This window comes from Anoplophora glabripennis, unplaced genomic scaffold, assembly GCF_000390285.2.
Source record: "Anoplophora glabripennis isolate ALB-LARVAE unplaced genomic scaffold, Agla_2.0 scaffold254, whole genome shotgun sequence".
Taxonomy (NCBI): Eukaryota; Metazoa; Arthropoda; class Insecta; order Coleoptera; family Cerambycidae; genus Anoplophora; species Anoplophora glabripennis.
In genome coordinates this window covers 162,777-178,358 of record NW_019416482.1, presented here as the reverse complement: position 1 = coordinate 178,358, position 15,582 = coordinate 162,777, and positions in this window count along the sequence as shown.

The window sequence follows — 15,582 nt, the reverse complement described above, 5'->3', positions numbered from 1 at the left end:
ACCCCTGGTCTAGGGGCGTTAAGTATAGACTAGTATGGAGACTTTGAAGTCCATTCTACAGGCCCATTAATTCTAATCCACTTAGTCCTGAAAGTATTTTTTAAATAGTCTGTAACTCTTTCAGCTTTATGTGAAGCACCATCGTGTTGCAACCACATATTTAACATGAGCTGCATCGGCACATGTTCAAACGTTGCTGAAAGCTCCTCTTGCAAAAACTGTAAATAGCTATTAGCGTTCAATACATTTTCATAAAAGTATGGGCCAATTAAATGCATTCCAATAATGTCACACCAAACATTTATTCCATAATGGCCTTTATTTTGAATGGGATTAACATAGTGTGGATTTTCAGTGGCCCAGTAATGTTCATTTCTTTTATTTGGCTTGCCATTACTTGTAAAACGACTCTCATCGTTCCAAAGAATGTGTTATAAGGGTCTATTATTTATTTCCAAATTAACCATTATTTGGGCTACATAATTAGGTTTTTTTTCAGCATGTATGAGAGATAAGTGCTCCAAGTTATTTAGTCATGGTAACCATTGGAGCTCAAATTTCTTTGCACATATCTTCTTTTTAAATTTAATACAAATGTGGTCTGTCGTATAGAATTTCTAGGATTTTCCTCAAAATATCGTAATACCATAGCTACGGTAATATCGTTACACACCGATTTTGAAATTCCTTTCCCTTTTCTTGATGAAAATGCATTTTCGTTAGCACGCAAAATTCGTTCTAATCTGGCAAATATTTTTGGGTCAACAGGTTGACGCTCTGGATATCTCTCATGATATAAGTTAGCAGCTCGTTTGGCATTTGTTTGACATTCACCATAAATTAAAATCATCTCAACTTTTTCATTGTTTGTGAAATTTTTTAATTTTTAGCAACCACTTACTAGTTTGTTTATCATGCAAGAAATAGCGTTTGACAGAAACTAATATGTAAACAGACTTGTGACAGCAGTTTCAACCATTGTCTTCACAGCAATGTTGATTAAATCATGACTAAAGGTAGCATACACTTTTTGTATAGTGTTTGTTATTGTAACTTTTTAAGGAGAAGAGATAAACAAAAAATTTCTGCACAAAAAATGTCCATAAAAAATAATTTTAGTTATCATAAAAAATGGTTATGTTCGTGGAAAAAAAAGTTGACGTAATTTATTTTATTTTTTACTGTCGTTTTTCGTTTGTCTGTTATGGGCCCGGGATGCGAACTTTGGGACACTCTGTACATAAAAAATAGGATACGAGTTTATTCTCTTATCTGCATATAAATTTAGAAAAATAAACTCGGTATATACAGGGTGTATCCTAAGTCTTTGTCATAAATTAAGGGGGTGATTCTTTGGATCATTTTAGGCCCAAAAGCCTAATAAACCAGGACCTTAAAGTTATTGCTTTTTCAATTATCTCTGAAGTCGTTTGACGCAGATTGACGAAACTTGGGAAAATGATGTAACTAATTAAAGGTATTAATTCGGTATATATCTATATAAATCTGTCAACCAGTGGGGGTGATTCAGGGTAGTTTCGTCATTAAAACCCCCAGAAAAACTATGCCACTGGATGGGGCTCTGTATCTGCGTTAAGGGACATTTCAGGATTTTTTTAATGACAAACTAGGGTTATTTTGACCCCACCTATACACTTTCGAGAGTATGCCATATAGTTACCAAACACCCTGTATATGTAAAAAGGAAACTGTCTCAAAATAATTTTTTAGTTTTATATCTTTATCTACATTTCATTACCTAATCCAATAATTAATTTTAAATTAAATTGCGAATATTAATATAATTTCAAAATTTACTTGTGAATTCTCGTTAATCTTTTTTTTTTTGTAAACAGCCCCACTGAAAAGCTAAAATTGGATACAATCTTATTGATTATATCATCAAAAGCTCTGGATACTGAAAACTTCACACTTTACATTATCAATTAAAGAAGATCCTTTCCTCGAAACAAAATCCCAAGCCCATTCAAACCGAACCCCCCGACACTGTCACAGTTATTGACCTCCGCTAGGTTCAATCGGCCTTTTCACCTGTTCCGGGAATCCGAAAATGAGAAATAAACCACGTCGGTGTCGACATGGCGCCGATACAGCACGGCCGGAGAAGGAAGGCACTCCATCAGCCTTTATTATTGTTATTATTCAGCGAAGGTCTGCAGCATCCGTCAGTGGCACCTTGATCGTATCTCTGGTCTCCAGCAGCAACTGTCGAGGCGACGTTGTCACGTCGAGAAGCGACAAGTGTTCGTCGACTGTCAGCCGTCTGTGATTTTTTTTATGTAACTCCTTAGTGCCAATTTAAATGCACGCGAGGCATTCCTAGTAGGAGATTGAAGCACTGTTTCAGGAAAAGGGAGGGGGGAGGAGGTGAATGTAGCTATAATGAGGTTATGTTTGCAGTTGTTGAGAGTCTGCAGCTTTTTTTCATTAAATGTCTCCACTATACCTACTATTTAATTTGGGAAAAAATAAGGAACAATTTATAAAGCATTATCTATAAAAAAAAAGAACACTTACGTTGTTATTTACTGAAATCTACCTCATTTTTTAGGAATTAAACCTTCTGAATCTCCTGAAGGAACAAAATTCTTTAGTTTTCGTCTTATAAGCTCTTTAGAAATGAATCTGGATCTACTATTTCTACTACCAATCTAGTATTTAATTGAATACTAAGCTAAACAATCATGGGAAGACTAAATGTCCCAGGTATGGACAAATATCCCACAACTTTCTTCAATCAAGAACCGTAAGTGATCAAGTGGAAATCTTCTTGGAAATATCTTGTTCTTTTGGTTTTCCAAAACGAGGATGGCTTATTTTGGTGCACTATCAAAAGAAAGGAGAAGGAGAAATACTGAAAGTGCTAAACTAGCAATTTGTAGTTTCTTCTGGACTATCAAAGTCTTCTTGAAGCATGCTTTGGAGGGGAAAGGGGCAAAGACTTAGGAATTATGACAAGGTTCAATATCGTATTAACAGAATAGCTGAATCACTTTTATAACAATAAATATGCTGATTGACTGTCAGTTGTAAGTAACAAAACTCCATTAACATAATATTATTAATGATTATAATCGAAACGACGACAACAAAATAACAAAGTGTCTTAAATTATTTACTTCTTTTTCCATTAAATGTTCATTGATTCATAACTGAATTGTGGCTACTTGTACGAGATGGGTTAACTGCGACATTTTTGGAGGTAGATAAAAAAATTGCCTAGAAACAATATTTAAATACTGTTTTTATTTTTCGTAATCTTTTGTGATGTCAAAAAACTTTTTTATTTGTGAAATTATTATTTATTCAATTTTTTGTGTAGAATTCAGTGACAGACGAAATATTTTTTAATAACTTCCACTTCCACTTAGCAGTTTCTACGAACTAACATAAATGTTTCTGGTTCTTGTCTTCTCTTATCTTACCGCGGTAAAAGTAGCATTTGGCACATGTCTATCTGGAAATCGTTCTACGAGAAGCTGCTAAAGCATTTTGTCTCGCTTCACGACAAATTAAAAGGATATCCATCAACTCCGAGTTGCTATATTCGTAATCGTAAGCCTTTTTGGACACTTGAAAAACTAATATAAACACTATCGCAACAACGATAATACTAAATTCAGATTTCAGTATTTGGAGTCGCCTGAGGCCATGCAGGCGAATGACGCTAGAGACTACAGCAGCCCAACGATGTAAAAGTTGAAAATACTAAACTGTAATAATTTTCTTCTCGAAAACTATATTTTTTTTAGGATATTGACTCCATTTTTTATGACGCATCTATTTCCAATTTCTTTTTTAGATAAGTTGTGAATCACACTGTATATATTTTTTAATGGAACATCCTACATACAGGCTTTAAAATTTTTTGAATACCTTTTTGTACCTGAATTGATTATACGATTAACTGGGACATGCATTTTTCTTTACTGATACGTCAATTATATCATGGGAAACTTGATTGTGTTAAGAAACAGTTGAATTATAAAATAATAATTTTTAGTATCTGGTCCTTAAAAACAATTTTTTTGTAAATATCTTGTATGTTACATCGTTTGAAACGAAATTTTCAAATTTCAAAAATGGAAAATATACAAGGTGGGCCATTACTGTGAGTAAGTAAAATAACTCCCTTGTTATTCGTAATACAGAAAAAACGTTTATATAAGACTTGCACAGAATCAAAAAACCTAAAGGACAAAAATAATTTGAAACATACAGGGCGATTAGTAAAAACGAGACACGCCAAATATTAAAATTTTTAAATGGAACACCCATATTTTTAAACACAAAGATTTCTGAGAAAATTCTTTGTATGACAATATAAACAGTTTAACATTTTAGTGCGGGGTTGCCAAGATATGTAGAAAATTCTCCGAATTTTGGAAAAAACATGACCTCGAAGAAGTTGTATTAACTTTCAATTGCTAACACTTGGAGCAAAAATATTTGACAGAGTTATAGACAAATGTTAGGCAAAGACTCCTATATTAGCTAATATCGATATTTTATACAGGGCATTTTTTATAATTCGATGATTTTTAGAAAGTTCAAACTTGATGTTCTAAAATTTTTCAAATGGAACACCCTGTATTTTATTGTTCTATTTTATTCACACATCATTTCACTTCAACTTTTATGAAGTATGTTCTACACCTAAAGTTGTTAGTTTTTAAAATATAACAATATTTCTGGAAAAACCTAATTTTTATTATTTTCGGTCGCACGAAATGGCTTTGGATGAAACTGTCACATTGTGTCAACTTGTTAGTTCATAATTTATCATTCCATTTTGAGTTCATTTTATTATTTAATATTTATTTGTGGTATTCTATAAAATAATAAAAATTAAGTTTTTTCAGAAATGTTGCTTAAAAACTACTAATTTTAGATATAGAATATGCTTAATAAAAGTTGAAGTGAACCGATATATGAATAAAATAGAACAATAAAATACAGGGTGTTCCATTTGAAAAATCAAGTTTAAACTTTCTAAAAATGATCGTATTATAAAAACTGTCCTGGATAAAATATCGATATTAATTAATGTTTGGCCTACAACTCTATCTGATTATTTTGTTCCAAGTGTTAGTAGCTGAAAGTTAATACAACTTCTTCAAGGTCATGTTTCTTCCAAAATTCGAAGAATTTTCTACATAACTTTCTCTAACAAGAGAGTTATTTTACTTTCTCACACTAATGGCCCACCCTGAACAGGGTTCCTTTTAAAAATAAGTTTGTATTAATGAAATATCGAAAGTTGAAGGGAAATATTTCGTGTGCCACTGGATTTTACGTATGTAACTGAATAAAGGGCCTTTTTACAACAATTCAAAATTGTCGCAGATAAAAAACAGTTATGAAAACGCCCTTTATCAATTTTAAGAATGAAGATTTCTCAATAATCCTCAACTACTTTTTGTCTATCTCCTCAAGAAATACATTTCATACAGGGTGATTAATATAAACATATTCGAAAATGCGTTTCTCTTGGAAATAATTAAATTAAAGGTGAATAAATTCTGAAAACGGTGGTAAATTTCAATGGCTCCCAAATGTAAGATAAATGAATTTTAGTTATATTTTCGCACTATGGTGCTGACAATTTTTTTTTCAGAAACATATTCGTGTTTTGATTGCTCTTGAAAATTTTTGTTTGTAAGATGTTTTATATAGTTTTTTTTTGTTTTCAACTGATTTCGAGATATTAGCAATTGCAAAATGTGTACAATTTTTTAACAATTTACAATGATTCTGAATAGCTGTAAAATTTGTATAATAGCAAAATGTTTATAAATTGTCACATAAACTTGGTTAATTCTCCAAAGTTTAGGTGCGTCAATTTTGAATTAAAAAGTTAGAATAAGCATTTCCTGTTCATATATCAAGCCGCCTGTTTCATTTACTAAATATCAGATAGAAGATACGAGAAAAAATCAATCCGTATAGTATATCCGTATCGGATAAAACTCGCCCCAAAGTCTCTCAAAATTTGACCCACCCTGTACACCTCAGATTATGCAACGGACTTAAAGATGTGCAAATTTCTGCCTCGGCTTAATATGTATTCCTCTAGTTGCAACCGGCCACTTCCCTGGCCCCCCCTCGTTTTGGACATGCTCGAAAACGAGGAAGTGCAAGATAGGAATAACAAATTAAATTTGAGATTTCCAATGGTACCGGCAACGCCGCTCTTCTCGCTAATCTGATATTCAGCAGTGGTAAACTCCTGGTGCTTTGGTACTCAGCGCAGCTACTACATAAAACTGAGATGCTTCCCTACACTTCATCAATATTTATGTGATGTATAGTGTACGATGGTCCAATGCACCTTTGCCTTTCCGTATTCTTATACTACGGCGAGCCGTAGTGTCCAGCAAGCGGGAGGACATGTAAGAATTGACATATTTAGTGAACAGTTACCGTAAGTTATGGCAGTGGAGGCCAGCATCTTAAATGAAATCAGTAAGATCCGTAGATTTAGCGTCAACTACACCACACCAAAAGAGGTATATTTTAATTCGACGTAAATAAATTTTATCTGCTCCCACTATAGTAAATAGACTATTCACTATTAAACATTGTTCTTAAGGAGAAAAGTGAGGTAACTTACCTCCCTAGGGAAAAAAGCGATTACGAGTTATAAATGTATATTTTATGAACAAATAAATAGAAATATTTGATGAACATTACATTTTATTAATTAGTATGAATAAATATTTATAATAATTGTAGTTATTACATTTATAAAATCTGGATAATTATTCCCCTCGCGTTTACTAATTGTCACATTTTTCTCAAAATGATTTGACCGCTCCATTTCAGTAACCGGAGACTCAATTGTGTCCACGCTAATTGTTTTTTTTTAATCGCGAGACATCGATTTAAAAAAAAATCATCAAAATCGGACCTCTAGAAGCTGAGACATTAATTAATTCGATTTTTACAATAATAATCATGATTCATTCGATTTGTAACTAGTCATGTTTTGTAAAAAATTTAATTACAAACATTTTTTTCCTCTTCCATTTTCGCCTAAAATCAATTCTTAAAAAGTTAAATAATTAAGTAGGAAGAAAAATATGATATTTTTCGAATAATAATTTTTTAACATATTGTGCCGCCAAAAGTTAAGCCCACGTTTTTTTTATGCGCATAGAAAAATTTTCATTTCTAGTGATATTTGAAAGCCAAAAATCCAAAAATCCTCGTGGATATACGATTCACTCAAACCAAAACAGATACCGCCTAGTCTATAAACAAATCTGTAAATGAAGACTTTTAATCTTGATTTACAGATTTGTTTAACATCCAGTTCATTCTTCAGTAATATTATTGTCCATAACTGCGTTAAGATTAGTTCATTGTAATATTAACAATAGACAGTATACAGTGAATAATATTTCGATTGTTTTTAAAGGCATACCTACTCTTCGAATATTTAAGAGTTAGTTAAATATTGTTCCCATTGAAACCAGAGAATAACGTGATAATGTCCTGTGAGAAATTTGAAATTTCACTCATGTTCCGAATCTACACCAAGAAGTCCCCGTATAGACCAAAGTAGCTCTAAAATCATTCCAACAGAGCAATACCTGTCAGCAAAGCCACTCAAACAGTGCTGGTCGGGAATCAAGAATTCTGTCACCATGGCTGTCCATTTAGTTCAAAATGGTTGCAAATGTTTCAAGCAAAGCAGACGACGCCAGTAGAGCCCGATGGTGTTAGCGGAACGGCCACTGATGACCGACGAGAATCAGCAGATGTTTCGAATTTTCTTGTAAAACAGTATGAAATCCACAAAAATTGGGCTACGACCAAGGGACGATGTGATGAATACAGATTTAGAGACCTAAGTCAGTTTTCTTAGGTTTACCTCTAAAATCGACCATATTTCGAATCTAAGACCAGAAATTGTCCGTAGAACCCTAAACAGCTTCAAAAACACTCCAACAACCCAGCATATGTCCCAGATTATAGAACCTCACACACAATGTTGGTTGGATTTCAAATTTTCAAACATGTTTTGAATCCAACCGCTGAAACAGTCGACGACAGACTGCTTTAAACACATCCAGCTAAAGAAGACCACATCCCCAATCGTTGATACTCATGACAGAGCAACTACCAAAAATCATCGGTGTACGCCCGGAAAGCGACTCAGTTTCCCGAAAAACGTCTAGAATGCGACCAATTTCGAGCTGAAACACGAGACCAATCTTCAACCAAAAAACTTATTATAGGTCAAGACGACCTCAAAAATGGCCCGAATCCAAAAATATGACATCTACGACAGAAATCATACCGAAGATTCACTACAGAATTTGGCAGAGCCATCTCGATGTGGGTTCAAATGTCAAATATGGATTTTCCCTGGGTAATAACCAGTAATATTCCTGGCCAGTACAAAATACGATATCAAATAATCACTAACATTGAAACCAAGAAACAACAGCGAGGGTCCACCTCGAGAATTAGCAGAGCTATCAAGTGCTGTGATTGAACGTCGACTCTGCAGTTGAACCAGAGCAACGTTCCTAGCCACTGCAAAGTACGACTCTTCGCATTTACTTTCATTATGGTGCGTGTGTGCTATTGCACGTAGCCAAACTACATCTTGTCTAACTATATTATATCAAATAAACTTATTTAGTCCAAGCATTCTGTCACAGATTAATGTTAAATTTGCAGAAATTATTACCTGGACAAAAAAAATATGACCGTATAGAAAATTAAATTTTAAATTGAGTTTCTTGTTCTTTAAACTCGATCTAATATGACGGACATGGTTAAAAAAATCGCAAAATTGAAAAAAACGGTTTTTCACTAATAACTAAAAAAATATAGCACGGACTGAAAAATTTTAAATGAGAAAGTTGTAGGTTTTAAAAAGATCTATCGACTGATTTTTTGAAAGTATGGATTGCTTTGTTACTTTTCGAGATATATCCAAAAAACCGTCAAAAATCTTCTCTTTTCTCATCTTCTATAACTCGTTTACATTTACGTGCCCATATTTGCTATTTACTGCAAGCATAGCCCGCGGCAAGCCAAAAAAGTACATTTTTGAAAAATTTAGAAATATTAATTATATTTCGAGATATATCGATTTTTTGAAAAAAAGGCGCTCTCGAAAATTGGCTAGATCTTCTCAGGGGATAGCCCTACAGTAACGATTTTCGGTGTATTTTCTTCGTAAAGAGTTATATTATCATGCTGTTAAAAAATGTTGACGATTTTATTAATTTTAAGGATCAAAAAATGACTGAAAAAGTTGCACTTTTTTTGGTTTTTTTCAAATAACTATTTCAATTTTTATTATTTTTTTGTACATAATCTGGGATAGCTAAACACGAATATTATAGCATTTTCGCCTTAGAAGCAAAATAGACACGTAAATATTTAGTTTTCTTTCTTTAAAAGTCATTTTCATAAAATAAAAATTGAAATAGTAATTTGAAAAAAACATACCCAAAAAAGTGCAACTTATTCAAAGTCATTTTTTGGTCCTTAAAATTAATAAAATCGTCAACATTTTTTAACAGCATGATAATATAACTCTTTACGAAGAAAATAAACCGAAAATCGTTACTGTAGGGCTATCCGCTGAGAAGATCTAGCCAATTTTCGAGAACGCCTTTTTTTTCAAAAAATCGATATATCTCGAAAAATAATTAATATTTTTAAATTTTTCAAAAATGTACTTTTTTGGCTTGCCGCGGGCTATGCTTGCAGTAAATAGCAAATATGGGCACGTAAATGTAAACGAGTTATAGAAGAAGAGAAAAGAGAAGATTTTTGACGGTTTTTTGGATATATCTCGAAAAGTAACAAAGCAATCGATACTTTCAAAAAATCAGTCGATAGATCTTTTTAAAACCTACAACTTTCTCATTTAAAATTTTTCAATCCGTGCTATATTTTTTTAGTTATTTTAGAAAAACCGTTTTTTTCAACTTTGCGATTTTTTTTATCCATGTTCGCCATATTGGATCGAGTTTAAAGAACAAGAAACTCAATTTAAAATTTAATTTTCTATACGGTCATATTTTTTTAATAATAATTTCTGTAAGCATTTCTCTATAATGCTTGGACTAATTATATTCAATACAAAATTGTTGCCCATCAGACAAAAACAAGACACAAAACAACTCGGCGCAAAAAAGCTCGGACAGAAAAAAGAAATTTAAATCTCCCTTTCCGTAGCTGCTTAATCAAAATAAAAATAAATCTCCTCCCTGACTCAAAAGAAAAATATACCTACTATGTTACACCAGTACAATCCACTTCCTTTGGACTTCATTGTTTATACATTTCGAATAGTTTATTTACTCTCTTCTGAAGAACGGCAAGCCCGTACATTTATCTGCATAATTCAAATGTGACAGTACCAATGATTCATAATATAGTACATATAAATACATCTCATTTAAAGTAGGTATGCCTTGCAGCGTACATTAACTTTAAATAATAGAAAGCATTTTTAGCAAGAGGTCCTCGCGCGATCTGAATCTTAAATCAGGTGTGTGCAAATGATTAAATTTCGATTAGTTGCCAAATTGCTTGGGTGACAATTTCATGAATGTGAATAAAAAAGACAAAAACAAAGTATTACTACGTAATACGTGATTTACTTTAACAATTTTTATCCAATATTCTTTGAGAAATTGGTCAAAAAATGTCTTCATTCGCTATGTTTGAGGCACCTGTGTTCAAGCTATCAACTTTCAGAAGTTTAAATAATTATGGCAACAGCAAACCACAAACCATAATAACATACTTATGGCAGAGTAATTCAGTTGTAAAAACAAATACAGGGGGTGATTCATTTAAACATGGAAGTTATAAAGTGTACAAAGTTTTCATGTCAACTTTTTTATTTTTTGTTTTTTTTTGAGTGACTAAGTATAAATATTATAAAATTTAAATTGTTATATATTAAAAAAAAATAAATTAATGTAATTCTGACTGAATAATAATAAACCGCCCCCTCTCCCGCACAATTCTCCGACTTCTGAACTAATCCTTGGATTCCGAATGAGGGGTACAGATATTATTATTATTTATTATAATTGGTGTTGTTATTATCATCATCATCGAGTAGTTAGTTTCTTTTTTGGATTTTCTTTGTTGTGCATTGATTAAATATGGTTCAGTAAGGATTAAAAACGGAATTGAGAATGTTATGACAAACTAATTCTTCATGACAATCAACCGATCTGACATTTCTGAATCTATGAAGTTCTCTGAAAATTAAGATAAGTAAAATTTTCCAGATTGATATCCGTAACTGAGATTTCCAAGTTGAACGTCCTTGTCAGTCACCCTGTATATAAAACCTATTCTAGAATGTAATTTAAATTGATTCTATAGAATATACATTAAACCACTAAAAATCCTCGAAGGCCAATAAATTAGAACAGTTCTATTTCTCCAATTTCTTAATCAGTGCTCCAATAAATCCAACAAGATCATTTCTTATTAATCTGTCTTTAATTGTATTTTCAATATTTAGGTGCAACTAGTATAGCATTTTTATTATATGTCAGTCACGAAGTAGACCAAAAGACTTTAAGTCAAACGTTATTCCATATTTTTGACATTTGGTTAAGGATAACATAAAAAAATGTACCCATCGTTCGCGTAGATCGAAACAGAAGATTAGCAATATAAACAGATTTTCAAAACACTAAGTGCTGTTGCTAGGTTTCGTCAAGTTAACACCCAATTGAGTACTGGTTTGTTTTCTTCTACTACTCGTAGTTGTTCAAGTGCCATGCTGTCCAAGGTTCTCAAGAAGATGCCTTCGTTTTATTAATCCATCAAGTTAGAACAGTTCTATTTCTCCGATTTCTTAATCAGCTTATTGGATCAAATATTGGCAAATGTAAAACAAAGTTAATTAATTTCTTATTAATCTGTCTTGTTGATGCTTGTTTAGGTGCAACTAGTATTAGTCCAGGCGGTATCTGTTTCGGGTTGGGTAAAAGCATATGATCGGATATTTTTGCTTTAACGGCTTCTAAAGAACATCAGAAATGATCATTTTTCTATGCAAATAAAAAAAAGTGGGCTTAATTGTTATTGCAAAAAAGTATAAAAAATAGCAAAAAAAATCATTTTTTTCTTGGATTTCTCGTCGACAACTTAGCAACTATTCGTTTTAGACAAAAATTGAAATGGAAAAAAGTTTTGTAATTAAATTTTGAACAAGATAGAGTTAGTTGCAATTCGAAAAAATAATTATTGTTGTTGCAAAAATCGGAAAAATCATTTAAAAAATTGCAAAAATGCTAGTTTATTTGCCAATTTTTTTCAGACACTTGCATAATACCTAGGATCTTCATACTTTTCCCAATTAAACTTCTTAGTGTATACAATCATCACACCAAATTTCATCCAATTCGGTTCGATAGTTTTTACATAATAATTGATTAATTTTTTTTTAACTAAAAAATTTTCAAAATCAAATTTCTAAAAATCTAAAGCCTTTGAAAACTTGAAAATTTCACCACAAAAAGAAGAGAAATGTATAGCATTTCTATCATATTTCAGTCACGAAGTAGACCAAAACACAAGATTCTTAAGAAGATGCTTTCGTTTTATTAATCCATCAAGTTGGATGTTAAGTGTTTTTAACCACATTTTCTCATAAAAAAAGACAAGCTAATCTAGAAACGGTGCTGCTTGCAATATGTTATGTAAATTCCAACTCATTGTCAAAAAAAATTAGCATTTCAATAAACCCAAAAACTTTTCAAATAGGTAATTTACGTATGCAAACCAAGTGTTCCTCGTTACCCTAAAAGGTATATTTTTCACCCTTTGTTTGTTCACATTCGCAAGGCGGCTGATAGCCCAAAAAAAAGAATGCTCGCCTTCTCTCCCGCGGGGTAGTAACATATTCAAATAGCATGCATCGTGCAGTGGACAAAGCGGGCAGAACGGGGCCAAAAATAGCGGAGTGGACAATTTTTCGCAACGGAGGTCCCTATCGCGCGGAGCGATCGCCCCATTTCCGGTTCACGAAAGCGTTTCCCGTTCAATTCCGAGAAATGGAACGGAGAGCAGAGAACAGATCGATAATTTTCTTAAATCATGCAACGGAGCCGCTCGCCTAGAGCAGGACCGGCTCTAACAGTTGCTTTCGCTTAAAACATGATGGAATGCGCAACTTGCGTAAAAATTTAATTTCTTTTAAAACTGGACTGATAACAACAATGGTAAAAAAATCTTTAGTGCTGCAAATTTAATTGGAAATGTCTAAAATTATGTAAAAATTTACATTTTTGCGCATGTAGAAGTTATTGTGACGTCATTTAGTGCGACCGAGAACACAACCTGCTTCTCGGCTGTCTGCCGTCTAGTCTACAATGGGCAAATTGCACATACATATATTTTTAAATGTCCAGAAATAATCTAATTTTGTAGTGGAAATATTATAAATCTAAAGGTTTTAATTAATAATTAATTATATTATTAATTAATAAAGTTCGACGCGCAAAGTAAATATTTTTAAACGGGTGCTTGCTGTCACACTAATTCGTCATTTAGTGACGCCATTTAGTGCGATCCAGTTTCGAAATGATAAGACAGAACAGCACTAAATGACGTCACAATGCTTGATCGTGAGACAAAATTTATAATTTTTACGTAAGTCCAAACAACTATAATTAATTTGCAGCATTAAGTTTTTAATTTTTTTCCATTTTTCGATATTTAACAATTTTTGATGAAAAAAAAAGTAAATTTTGGGGAAAAAACATTTTCAATTTAAAAAAATGAATAAAATATGCAAAATCTATTCATTAATTGATTATATGCAAAAATTACAATGTCAATAATGCAGATCACAATGAAAGAAAAATCACAGCGGTTTGAACTCTTGAGGGTTTCTTTGGGATAGTTTGACGTTAAAAAAGACCGAAAATATTATTAGTCTATTCATTATTTGTGAAGTTATCTCAAGTAGTGAAAATCTTTAAACGCGCAATATTAACTTTTTTCTTTAATCCACATATTTGTAACAAAAATTTTGTTTCAAAACACGATAAGAACGTCTTATACTTTGAAGTTCTCAAAACACTGTTTAGATTTTCTGTGCGATCATTAGTACCCGAGTAATTAATTGTTAAAATCAAAAACGTCATTTTTTATTTGAACGACGGCAATTCAACGACGAATCTTAAACAAAGCAAAGCTCTTAAACAGCTCAAATTAAAGACGATTAATCAAACTAAAAGAGCTAATAGGTGGGATTGTCAAAAAAAAGTTTATTGAAGCTCATGCACCTATTGGAAGGGAAGACAAAACTTTGGATTTTATTTTTGATCATCAATAAAAATTTTCAATCCCTGAAACTAGAAACTTCACACTGTAAAAAAATCGGTGTAAGAGAAAGCAATAAAGGTACGGAGTGAAACCATTGTGTATTGAGCATTTTGATAATTTTACTCATTTGGGATAATATTTGAACTAAATCTGATTACTTTCACTTAAATATAGGTTAAATAAATTTTCCAGATAAACTCGTATTTGGTGGTAACTAAATTGGAGTAAATGTCGTCATTATTGTGTGACCCCACCCTATCCTATGGTTGTCGTGCGTTGTCTTTGTCTATTTCCATTGCCCCCATCAGGTGATCCATCTCGTGGCGTAGTATATGGCGTGTAGTGCTGGAAAAGTATCCGTTTTCGGGTTATATTGGTGACAAATGTGTTTAAATTAAGTGGTTTGATTACAATAATTATTAACAATAATATATTCAGCCTCGATTAATGTTTGGTTAAATAAACTGATAGTTTGGTAGTTAGTATAGGTTATGGCAATCTATTCATCAGATCAGTTAACCAACTCTTCTAATCGAGACCTAAAATATTGTCTTTAAAATAGATGTGTAGAAACCACTGTGGCAGCTTCGTAGTTTATGACTTTAATACAATGATGCTTAAATTAAAACTTAAAGAGAATATAAACATGTATGAGTATTGCTCATATGAGTGAGAGAGTATTACTCAATAATAGTTAAATTTAGAGAAAAAGTCAACTCTTAATTGGTTTTACATACTCAGAATAGAGTCAAAAGTCACTCACTAGATAGCAGAAACTCAGATTTGAGTAAAATTCACTCATTTCTGTTACAATAGTTTCAATCATACAATTTTAGTTGTACTCATACAATATAGTCCAATTAAATAGGTCTTTAAATCGCAATTTATCCAACTTGCCTACATTTCTGATATAAGTTAGTTTGAGGTATATAATAACAATAAGTGACAGAATTTTTCAATTATTGTGCTATTAAAATTAACAGAGTTAGGGTGGCTAGAAGTTAAGAGATGATTCAGATATTTAAAAAAATCATAAGAAAAATGAATGAATTTTATAATTTTTTTTTCAATCTACTCTAAAAAATCTAAACCTTCTTTTCAGAGAAATAGATTTTTTAATTTTTAATTAATTGTTAATTTTTATGATTTAACACTAAAACATTTTTTTTTCTATGCCAATCGATTGATTATTTAAAATAATGAAAGTTGTTTTCGAAATTTTGTTTTACG